Genomic DNA, 11,327 nt, shown 5'->3' with positions numbered 1-11,327 from the left:
CAAGAATCTGTTTTGGTACCTCAAGATCAGACGAGGACTCATCCAGCTCGATGTTCTCAACGTCTAACACATGTGATAGATCACTAACATCCTTCCGCAGCTGAGACACATGAAACACATTATGCACTATATCTAAAGCAGACGGTAAAGCTAACCGATAAGCAACCTCACCCACACGATCCAAGATCTCATATGGTCCTATAAACTTCTGGCCCAGGTTTCCTTTATTACTAAATCTCATGACCCCACGCATAGGAGACACTTTCAAAAGAATCTTGTCCCCAACCTGAAACTCTATATCCCGGCGATGCATATCTGCATAACTCTTTTGTCGATCCTGGGCCGCTGTCATCCTCTGTCTGATCAGCTTAATCTGTTCCACCATCTCATGTACCATGTCTGGTCCTAAAACCACTGCCTCAGCACTATCGTCCCAACTAATCGGACTCCTACACCTTATCCCATACAAAGCCTCAAATGGTGTCATGCCAATACTGGTGTGATAGCTGTTGTTGTAGGAAAACTCAATCAAATCCAACCTCTGCTCCAAGCTACCACCAAAATCCATAACACAAGCTCGCAACATGCCCTCTAAAGTCTTGATGGTCCTCTCCGTCTGGCCATCTATCACAGGATGAAATGTTGTACTCATTTTTAAGGTAATTCCCAAAGACTCCTGCAACTCTTTCCAAAACTGTGAGATGAACCTTGAATCTCTATCAGACACTATATCCTTAGGCACCCCATGCAATCGAACCACGTTTTTACGATAAGCCATATCTAACTGTATCTTAGACCAAGTATCTTTCATTGGCACAAAATGAGCTGACTTGGTCAGACGATCCACTATAACCCATATCATGTTATTGCCCTGTTGACTCTTCGGTAAACCCATAATAAAATCCATAGAAATGGACTCCCACTTCCACTCAGGTACCTCAAGAGACTGAATCTTACCTTATGGTTTTCGCTGCTCCCTTTCACTCTCTGACACGTCAAATAACGAGCCACGAACTCAGATGTTTCCTTCTTCATCCCCGGCCACCAGAAGGCCTTCTTTAAATCTTTATATAACTTGTCACCACCTGGATGTACTGAGTATGGTGTGAAATGAGCCTCTGTCATGATTATCTTTTTCAACTCCTTATCACTAGGAACACACCACCTCCCATCGAATCTCACACTACCATCTGTATGAATAGAGAATCTAGACACTGTCCCTTTCTCTACTCCAGCTCTCCACTCCTCAATCTTGGGATCCAACGCCTGTTTACTGCGAATATCATCATAAAGGTCTGGCTCCACTGTCAAATCTCCTATGGCATCCCCTTTCTGGATCATATGTATCCCAAACTTCCCCACCTCATCTCTCAATCTCATCAAAGACACATCCGTGTAAAGAGAATGCACGCTCTTCCTGCTCAAAGCATCTGCCACCACATTAGCTTTCCCTTCATGGTATATAATATCCATGTCATAATCCCCAATCAACTCCATCCACCTCATCTGTCTCATGTTCAACTCCTTTTGAGTGAAGATGTACTTGAGACTCTTGTGATCTGAAAACACCTTAAAGGTCGCCCCATGTAGATAATGCCTCCAAATCTTAAGAGCAAACACAACTGCACCCAACTCCAGATCATGCGTCGGATAATTCTCCTCATAAGGCTTCAATTGCCTAGAAGCATAGGCGATCACTTTCCCATTCTGCATCAACACACAACCCAACCCGTTCTTTGAAGCATCTGTATACACCTCAAAGTTCTCACTCCCCTCAGGCAATGCTAAGATTGGAGTTGTGGTCAAACGCTCATTTAAGGTTTGGAACGCCGTCTCACAACTTTCATCCTAACGAAACCTGTTCTCTTTCCTCATCAAAGCTGTCATAGGTCTAGCTATCTTGGAGAAATCCTTAACGAACCGTCGATAATACCCTGCTAAACCCAAGAAACTCCTGATCTCTGCCATATTCTTTGGTGCTTCCCACTTGGTAACTGCTTCAATCTTTGGAGGATCCACAGCTACCCCTTTCTTTGAAATCACATGCCCCAGAAAAGCAACCTCCTCTAACCAGAACTCACACTTGAACAACTTTGTATATAACTGGTTCTCTCTCAATGTCTGCAACACTATCCTCAAATGCTCCTCATGTTCCTCTTTAGTCTTAGAAAAGCCTAAGATATCATCTATAAAGACCACTACAAACCGGTCCAAAAACTGACTGAAGATCCGGTTCATCAAATCCATGAACACTGCATGCGCGTTAGACAACCCAAACGGCATCACAACATACTCATAATGACCATACCTCGATGTAAAAGCTGTCTTCGGTATGTCCTCTTCCCTAATCTTCACCTGATGGTAACCCGACCTCAAATCAATCTTGGAAAAGACTGCTGCACCGTTCAACTGATCAAACAAATCATCTATCCTCGGCAAAGGATACTTGTTCTTTACTGTCACTCTATTCAGCTCCCTATAATCTATGCATAACCTCAAGCTCCCATCTTTCTTCTTTACAAACAGGACTGGTGCTCCCCACGGTGATACACTAGGTCTAATATACCCCTTCTCAATCAGATCATCCAATTGTTTCTTCATCTCCTCTAGTTCCTTAGGACCCATACGGTACGGTGCCTTAGAGATTGGCGCCGTCCCCGATTTCAACTCCACGCTGAAATCTATCTCCCTCTTCGGTGGTAACCCCGGTATCTCTTCTGGAAAGATATCTGAAAACTCTCCCACCACTGGTATCTGCTCAACTGTCGGACTCTCCAGACGGTGATCTCTCACATAACACAGGATCAACGGACACCCCTTCCTCAGGTAAGACTTCAAGGTCATTGCTGCAATCGACTTAACTTTGGGTTTGACAACAAACCCACGATAATACACACAAATCCCTTTAGGACCTCTCAAAGAAACCATCTTTTGATGGCAATCTATCTTAGCTTTGTACTTTCCCAACAAATCCATCCCGACTATCATCTCAAAACCATCTAAAGGGAACTCTAACAAGTCTACAGGTAGATCAACTTGTCCATCTAACATAGAAACATCTCTATACAACCGCCTACAAGATACAGACTCCCCCGAAGCTATAAAAACTTCCTCTCTTACAAACTCATACTCACTTAAACCCAACCGTTTAACATGACTCGACGATAAAAACGACTGTGATGCTCCCGAATCAAACAAAACAAAGGTAAAAACTCCATTAACAAGAAATGTACCGGTGATAACATGAGCATCATCCTCAGTTGCCTTCTTCTCCATCATAAACATATTTCCAATGGTCTTCTGCCCACCTCCCTGGACAGTACTAGCTGAGGTAGTCGGCTTAGCATCCGACACCTGGTTGTTGTTGTGGTTGTTGTTCGTCGCCGGTCTCCGATATGAATTACCGCCATTGCGGTTAGCCCCACCGTTGTTACTCTGACCACCCCTGTTACCCCCACGACCTAGCTGGTCTGTTACTAGCATAACTCTGCGCAGGACCCTATGAGAAACATCCCTGCGACAGTCTCTGAAAACCCCCACTCACCACACTGGTGCACTCATGTCTCTTGTGGACCACACCGCCACAGTTATAACAGGCCATATCCCAACTACTACCACCACTACCACGACCACGCCCGTAAGAAGCCCCAGCACTAAACCCCGAGCCCAATGAATATGCTCTTACCTGGTTATGGCCACCCCTCTTATTGCTGGACTGACCACCATCTTCGCTCTCAGCTTTCCTCTTCTCACCACCTCTCTCCTTGGTCATCTCAACCAACCTCTCAGCTCTCCCAGCACGCTCATAGACCTCCTTCACATCGGTCAGGACTCCCACCGGTAACTTCTCCGTGATCTTGGGGGTCAACCCCTTCTCAAACCTCAATGCCAAGTTCTCTTTACTCAGCCCCACGTCCTCAGCATACCTGTATTTCTCATTAAAATTGCGGTAGTACTCATCCACCGTCATCTCGGATGTTATCTTAAAATCATCACACTCTTCCCTCAACTTACTACGCACATGCTGTGGCACAAACTCACGCTTCATCGCTTTCCTGAACTCATCCCAGGGTATCGCAGGTAGCCCCTACTTCATATACAACTCCCGAGCACTCACCTTAACCTTATCCCACCACTCACCGGACGCTTCCCTCAAGTAGAACGCAGCTTGTTCCACTTTCAACTCTTCCGGGCAATGGACTAACTCAAGAATATTCTCCATCTCCCTATGCCAATTATCCAGCAGAATTGGTACCCCTGTCCCCTCATACTCCTTAGGGTTGAACCTAGCTATATGGATGCTGATCTTGGAGTGATCAACATCCTTATACTTTCCCACTCTTTTCAAAGCATCAGTGAGAGCATCCTGTTGCTCCAACATCTTTACTATATCATCCACGGTCATACTCTCTGCCCTGGCATACAAAGCGTTTTTCTTTAGCGGTATCTTGAAACTATATAAGAGAAAGGTAAACATAAACACTCATCCCACATCTCAAAACACGCATACGACCTGTATAGAACCTACTCGATCGAGCCCCTCAACCCACTCGATCGAGTTGAGGTCACTCGATCGAGTTGCCTCTCCTTCTCGATCGAGTGCCTCGACTCCAGAACCTTATCAGAAACTTTTCTAAAACATACTCGATCGAGCCTATAACCCACTCGATCGAGCAGGCCCCACTCGATCGAGTGCCACCACCTACTCGATCGAGCGCCCAAAAACTTGCTTCTGCCCAGAAAACGCAAAACTACCATCTCGATCGAGCCTCTCACCTACTCGATCGAGTGCCCCCCCCCCCCACTCGATCGAGTCATGCAGACTCATATACACTACCCGCATGTTAATCTTACTTTCCCACATTCTATACTACTAGCAAAACGACAACAACAACATATATATATATATATACGCAACTCTTTATGTACTCAAACAAACAACCGTACTTCTGTATTTCTAACATCCACATTATAAATCAAATATCATGCCTTCAATCAACCAACATAAAAATCACATAATCATCCTCTTCTACTCCATACCTCCTATCCTCCACATACATGGATCCACCAATTCACACCACATGTTATTATATAGATATGCAAACAAGAGAATAACACACAACGATCCCGACACGTACCCCATGTGACCGGTTCAAAATTGTAGGGCGAGTTCGCGACTTTAGGATGTCTCCCAAGCCTTTGCATTAGCTCCTACAACTTCTACCCCAGGTTCATTTTATTTTGACTCCATATGTTCATTAGGTTCATTGGTTACAGGTTACAGGATCGTCGCTCTGATACCACTTTGTGACACCCTCATACTCTAAGTGCCTTACCAGGACCACTTAAGGTATGGAAACGTCACCATCTCAGTTACCTGAGGCAATGATAATCATAAGACAATAATGAAACATACTTAAAAGTAAATACGGTTTAAAGTGATTACATATCAACTCCAAAACTGTTAAACTGAAATATAAAGTACTCAAAACGGTTTACTGATAAAACTATCAAAACTACAAAACATCGTCTGACACAGCGGAAGACTACTAACTGCCACATGATGACTCGTCCCAGTTATCCCATACGCGTCTGATGTGACCATAATTTAAGCACGTTTAGTCCCCGAATTAGCCTTGTTCCCATGCTTTTTAGTGCATATTTGGGTCATTTATTGTCTTTAGTTCTTTGTTTTGCATATTCTTTGATGTTTTGTGTCCTTAGGAAAGGAGTGCAAACCTTGCATTTTCATGGCAAAATGAAGCTAAATTGATTGAATTCAATGACCAAGCATCAAGAAGAGACAAGATTAGAAGGCCTTTGTACATACTATAGTAGATGGGCAATGATGAGAAAAGAACCTTGCATCCCCGAGGAAATCCTCAAGGATTCTATGAAGAAAAAGGAAGAAAAGAAGAAGGAATGAAGCTGTTTGACAATCCGTGCGGATTGCCCTGAAGACGCCCGTCCATCACCCACAATCCGAGTATCTTCCTCCACAAGACGCTCGGCCAAAACCTCCCAAATCCGCCCGTCTTCCCCCTCTGGACGCCCGTTCAGAAACACCCAAATCCGCCCGTCCCGTGCCTAAGACGCCCGGATTCCCATACAGTCTTTTCGTCTTCTACAAGTTTCAAGGAAGGATGCGCATCTTTTTCTAAGACCGGCGAAAAAGAGACCGGAGTCTCCCTAGAGACCGGCGATTCCTCAAGGACTTAATCGTCATTTAAGCTCTTAGTAAACCCCAATTTATGTAACTAATCCCCACTATAAATACCCCATTAGTCTAATTAGAAGAGCATGTTCTTCTTAGAAATCCTTAGTGTAGTTAATATCAATCAAATCTCTCTTTAATCTTGTAATCAACATTTAATCAAGTTTTAATACAAATTTTATTTTTTTTATATCTCTCTTGTTCATCCTTTATTTTGGGTAATAGAAGACTATTTGGGTTATTATTGGGAGATTGACAACCTTCCAATCAAGCATCAAGTACTTCTATTATTCTTTGCTTTATTATTGGAATCATTAGTAGGTATAATTCTCTTAATCCCTTTTTAATTATTATTAATCACTTTCATTTATTCATCATGTTTCACTTTGTTGGTATGATTGACAACCTTGCTAGCATGTTCAACATGATAATGAGTGAGTAGTTTCCTTAGCTAGGGTTAATGGGTAATTAGGGAAAACCAACATGGGGAATGATTCATGCTTAAATTAATATGTTTTCATAATTTATTTGCTTGCTTGTTGTGATCTCAACTTATGCACATGTTATGTTTGATGAAATGTGAGCCTATGAATCCTTGCATTTTTTACCCATCACCTATCTTTTCAATGAGACTTGTAAGACATAAACCAACTCGAGTCTCATTAGACCATGCATATTGTTGAGTAGGGAAGATTAAGTCGACTTCTAGGTGTTGTACAATCTAATCGATTCGGCTCCGGGACCCAAACTTTCCTAGGATTGTAAGATATAAACCAGCTCGGTCCATCACAACAATAATTGCTTGCTTATAATTTGAGAATATGTTTGTATGATCAATTCCCATGAATCCCCTATGACCCCATGACACCCTAGTGCCTTTTATCAATTGTTTACATCCCTTTTTAATCATCTTGCTTGTTTACTTTCATTGCTATTTAGTTTAGTGATCTTCTACTCCAAACCCCAATTGTGACACCCTTAGACACCACTAGTTGCAATAGAAAATCTCATCTCAATTCCCGTCCCTTGGGATCCGACCTTTACTTGCCTATTTACTAATTGTAGAGTTGTTTGTGAAGTTATAAAATTGTGTTTTGGTCTAGGTGCTCCTAACGACAAGTACTGAATACTAAACCCCATCGAGGGATCACGACCAAAAATGGCGCCGTTGCCGGGGACGGTGCTAACTTGATTTAGATTTTCTTGTATTGTTATTAGTTGTGTCCTTCGTTGCCTTGGGGAAGTAAAACTCCTCAAGGTTTGTTCTAATTATTTTCGAGTTGTTTGATATTTTGCATGTCTAGAGTCACAAGGTAACATGTTACCCTTTGATCACGAAATTGAAAGGACTTTGACAACCAATAGAAGACTTGCTAGGAGAACTTTGAGAGGTATTGGTGAGGTTGTAGATATTCAACCAAACACTATTGAGTTCATCAACCCTTTTGCAAGAGAAGGTGAGGAGAACCCAACACAAAATCCAACACAAAATCAACCCACAATGCCTAAATTTTCATCACATTCCGTACCCACCGAGGAGAACCTACCCAATGGTACTCCCACACCACAACACTTAACCGGAAATTTTATTGCCAAATCCGCATTTATCCAATTAGTCGAAAGAAGCCAATTTGGGGGGATGCCTAGTGAAGACCCTCATTCTCATATGGAGACTTTTTGTGACTATTGTGATGCGATTTCTCAAACCGGTGTAACCTAAGACCAAATTCGATGGGTCTTATTTCCTTTTTCTCTAATTGGCACCGCGAAACAACGGTTGAAGGGCCTTGATAAGGCTACTCTCGGAATTGATTCTTGGAAGAAGTTGGCTCTAGCTTTCTACAAAAAGTTTTATCCACCGGAAAAGACTAATATGCTAAGAGCTCAAATTACGGGCTTTAAGCAAAGAGATGAAGAATCTTTGTATGAAGCTTGGGAGCGATTCAAAGGAATTTGTCGCTCATGTCCTCACCATGGACTTAGCGAGTGGTTCTTGATACAACAATTTTGGAATGGTCTTTATGAAGACTCAAGAAACATTCTCAACATGGGATCAAATAGAATGTTCACCGAAGTTATGACGATCAAACTTGGAACAAAATTGAGGAAATGGCGGTCCATAACTCACAACATAGTAGACCTCGCAAGCCTACTAGAGGAGGAAAGCATGAAGTGGACTCCATTACTCAATTGGGTGCTCAACTTAGTGCTCACATTGATACCATCAATTTGAAGTTTGAAAAAGCTATGGCTAGACTTGAAGAAGCCTCAAAATCACCAAAGCATCATGTTAATGCCATGACGGCATCTTCATCAATCCCAAGTGGGATATGTGAGAATTGTGGAACTTTGGGACATGACCAAAGTGAATGTAGGGGAACAAATGAATAAGTGAATGCTTTCCAAGCATACAAGAGTGGTACCCCTTATTCAAACTATTACAATGAAAACACCAAATTCCACCCAAATCTCTCATACAAAAGCCAAAATGTTCAAAACCCTCAACCAACATACACCCCACCTCCCATGAGAAACCAAAATCAAAGACCCTTTTACAACCAAAACCAAGGTTACCAAAATCAAACTCCATACAATCAACAAAATGACCAAGGTTTTGATGTTCAAAAAGCGGTCCTCCAAATGCAAAAGAATCAACAAGAGTTTTTCACTCAAATGCAAAAGGATAGTCAAGCAAAGGAAATCACCATCAACAACATCCTAGCTCACACCAAAATGTTGGAAACCCAATTGACTCAACTAGCATCTTCAAGCTCACAAAGACAAAAGGGGCAATTACCACCTCAAAGTAATCCCCCAAGACATGAAACGGTTAGTGGCATTCACTTGAGAAGTGGTACAAGGTATGAAGCACCGAAGAAGCAAGTTGAGGATGAAGTTGTGGAAGCTAGTGACAAAGAAGAAATTGTGCAAAACTCCAAGGATGGAGAACCATCAAAAGAAGAAACTTCAAAGAAAAATGAAGACAAGGTCAAGGAGAAGGAGCCCATTGTGATTAGACTTCCTTTTCCAAGTCGTCAAGCCAAGCCCAAATTTGATGACCAACTTGGAAAATTTATGGAAATTGTGAAGAATTTGGAAGTCTCGATTCCTTTCACGGAATTAATCAATCACGTGCCGGCCTATGCAAAATACATGAAAGACATCCTCACAAAGAAGAAGTCGATCCGGAAGTTTGAGACTATCGCCTTCACTAAGGTGAGTAGTGCAATACTTCAAGGGAGTTCACCTCCAAAACTTAAAGATCCGGGAAGCTTCTCAATACCGTGTACCATTGGCGACACCACGATCAACAAAGTCTTATGTGATCTAGGGGCTAGTTTGAGTGTTATGCCGTACTCGGTGAGTAAAAGGTTAGGGATGGGAGAGCTTAAATGCACCAATATCACACTCCAAATGGCCGATAGATCGACGAAGACACCATTAGGGATATGGGAAGATGTTCCCGTAAGAGTTGGGAAATTTTTCATCCCGGTGGACTTTGTCATTGTTGACATGGAAGAAGACTCCAACATTCCAATCATTCTAGGAAGACCTTTCTTGCACACCGCGGGTGCGGTGATTGATGTGAAGCATGGAGAGCTCACTCTAGAAGTGGGAGATGAGAGCATAACTTTCAATCTTGACAAGACCATGAGAGCTCCCCGTTTGCATGAACCATGTTTTACGGTTGATCATTATAGCCGGAAGGATGATAGGAAGAAGTCGGAATTCCAATGGAAGAAGAAAATTGATGATGCTCCATGCAAAGAGCAAGTGAATTGTAACAAAGAGAGCTTGAAAAGCTCACCAAAGTCAAGCAATGAAGAGGATGGCCTCATTGGCCAAGACAAGAAAGTGGGAGAGTTGTCTCTATCAACTCAAGAGATCTTTAGTGACCAAGTAGATGAAGTTTGTGGTCTTTGGGACGATGAGTTTGAAGGGATTTTCAATCTCTATATCGGTAATGCTATCGATAAAGACCAACATGAAGGACAATAAGGGTAAAGATCTATTGAAGATCTTTATCATGATAATGAACAGGCTTTTGACTACTTCTTCAAGGTGTTGAGAAACATCAACAACACCTTGGACATGCCCCCATGACATCTCATCAAAAGGGAGAGTTTGGTGGAGTCCTCCCTAAACCACCATTTGTAAATATTTCTAACTCCCTAACTCGCATTTTAATTCTTACATTGCATGTTTGTCATTTTTGGATTTTTATGCTTTGATCAAGGTAATTATCATTTTTGAGAGAAGTGAGGGAGGGACTAATGATTTAATTGATGTGTAGTGCTTTAGCTTAGTGTGGGGATAACAATTGTCTAGGCTACTCATGCCTTAGTAGTGCCCCTACAATGAGGAACACGGAATTTGAAGAATGAAAAATGACAAGGGATATGCAAGTGCACGGATGGAACTGAATCCGGGCAGACAAGGGAGAATCCGAGCGTCCTTGATGGGAAGACGCTCGTCTTTAGGGAATCCGACCGTCTTTGTCAAAACCCGTCCGTCCATTTTAACTGAAAAATTGAAAATTTGGGACTGTCGAAGAATCCGAGCGTCCTGGTAGAGAAGACGCTCTTCTTCAGTAATCCGCTCGTCTTTGCAGAAAGACGCCCGTCTTTTTTCCAGTGCAAAATAAGAAAGCTTGCTGTATCAGAATCCGCCCGTCTTCAGAGGAAAACGCTCATCCCGCAGTCAAAGAATCCGAGCGTCCCAGCTGAAAGACGCCCATCTTTAGGCGAGAAATCCTGAACCCAGAATAGGCAAAATCCGAGTGTCCCGAAGGAAAGACGCTCGTCTTCCCCTGCAGTTTCAAAATTTTCGGGTATTTTAAATACCCCTCCCATATTCATTTCTTCATTCATTCATTCAAAACACTACCAAAAACCGCAAAACTCAAAACCCTCATCCTCTCTATCACCAAAATAAGATTTCCTCAACCAAATTCAACAAAATCAAATCCAAACTTCCTTACAACAACAACTAATCACTCCTTTTCCAACAATAATCAAACCAAGCACCAAAATCTTCAACCTTTGAGTCGATTTTTGAATTACAAAGGCAAAGCCTTACATCTTAAAATCGATTATGGTATACTTGGAAATTG

The 11,327-nt window shown here is 42.3% G+C and overlaps 1 non-coding gene across 1 annotated transcript; it reads right to left on the bottom strand.

Moving 5' to 3' along the window:
- Positions 1 to 8,087: 8,087 nt before the first annotated feature.
- On the bottom strand, positions 8,088 to 8,194 carry LOC141589211 (small nucleolar RNA R71). The gene has a single exon (XR_012520161.1). It is a non-coding gene; the product is annotated as a small nucleolar RNA R71 (small nucleolar RNA).
- Between the last annotated feature and the right edge of the window lie 3,133 nt (positions 8,195 to 11,327).

Source organism: Silene latifolia, chromosome 6, assembly GCF_048544455.1.
Source record: "Silene latifolia isolate original U9 population chromosome 6, ASM4854445v1, whole genome shotgun sequence".
Lineage (NCBI taxonomy): Eukaryota > Viridiplantae > Streptophyta > Magnoliopsida > Caryophyllales > Caryophyllaceae > Silene > Silene latifolia.
Note: the sequence above shows the minus strand (reverse complement) of the source record. Positions and strands in the feature narration are given on the sequence as shown.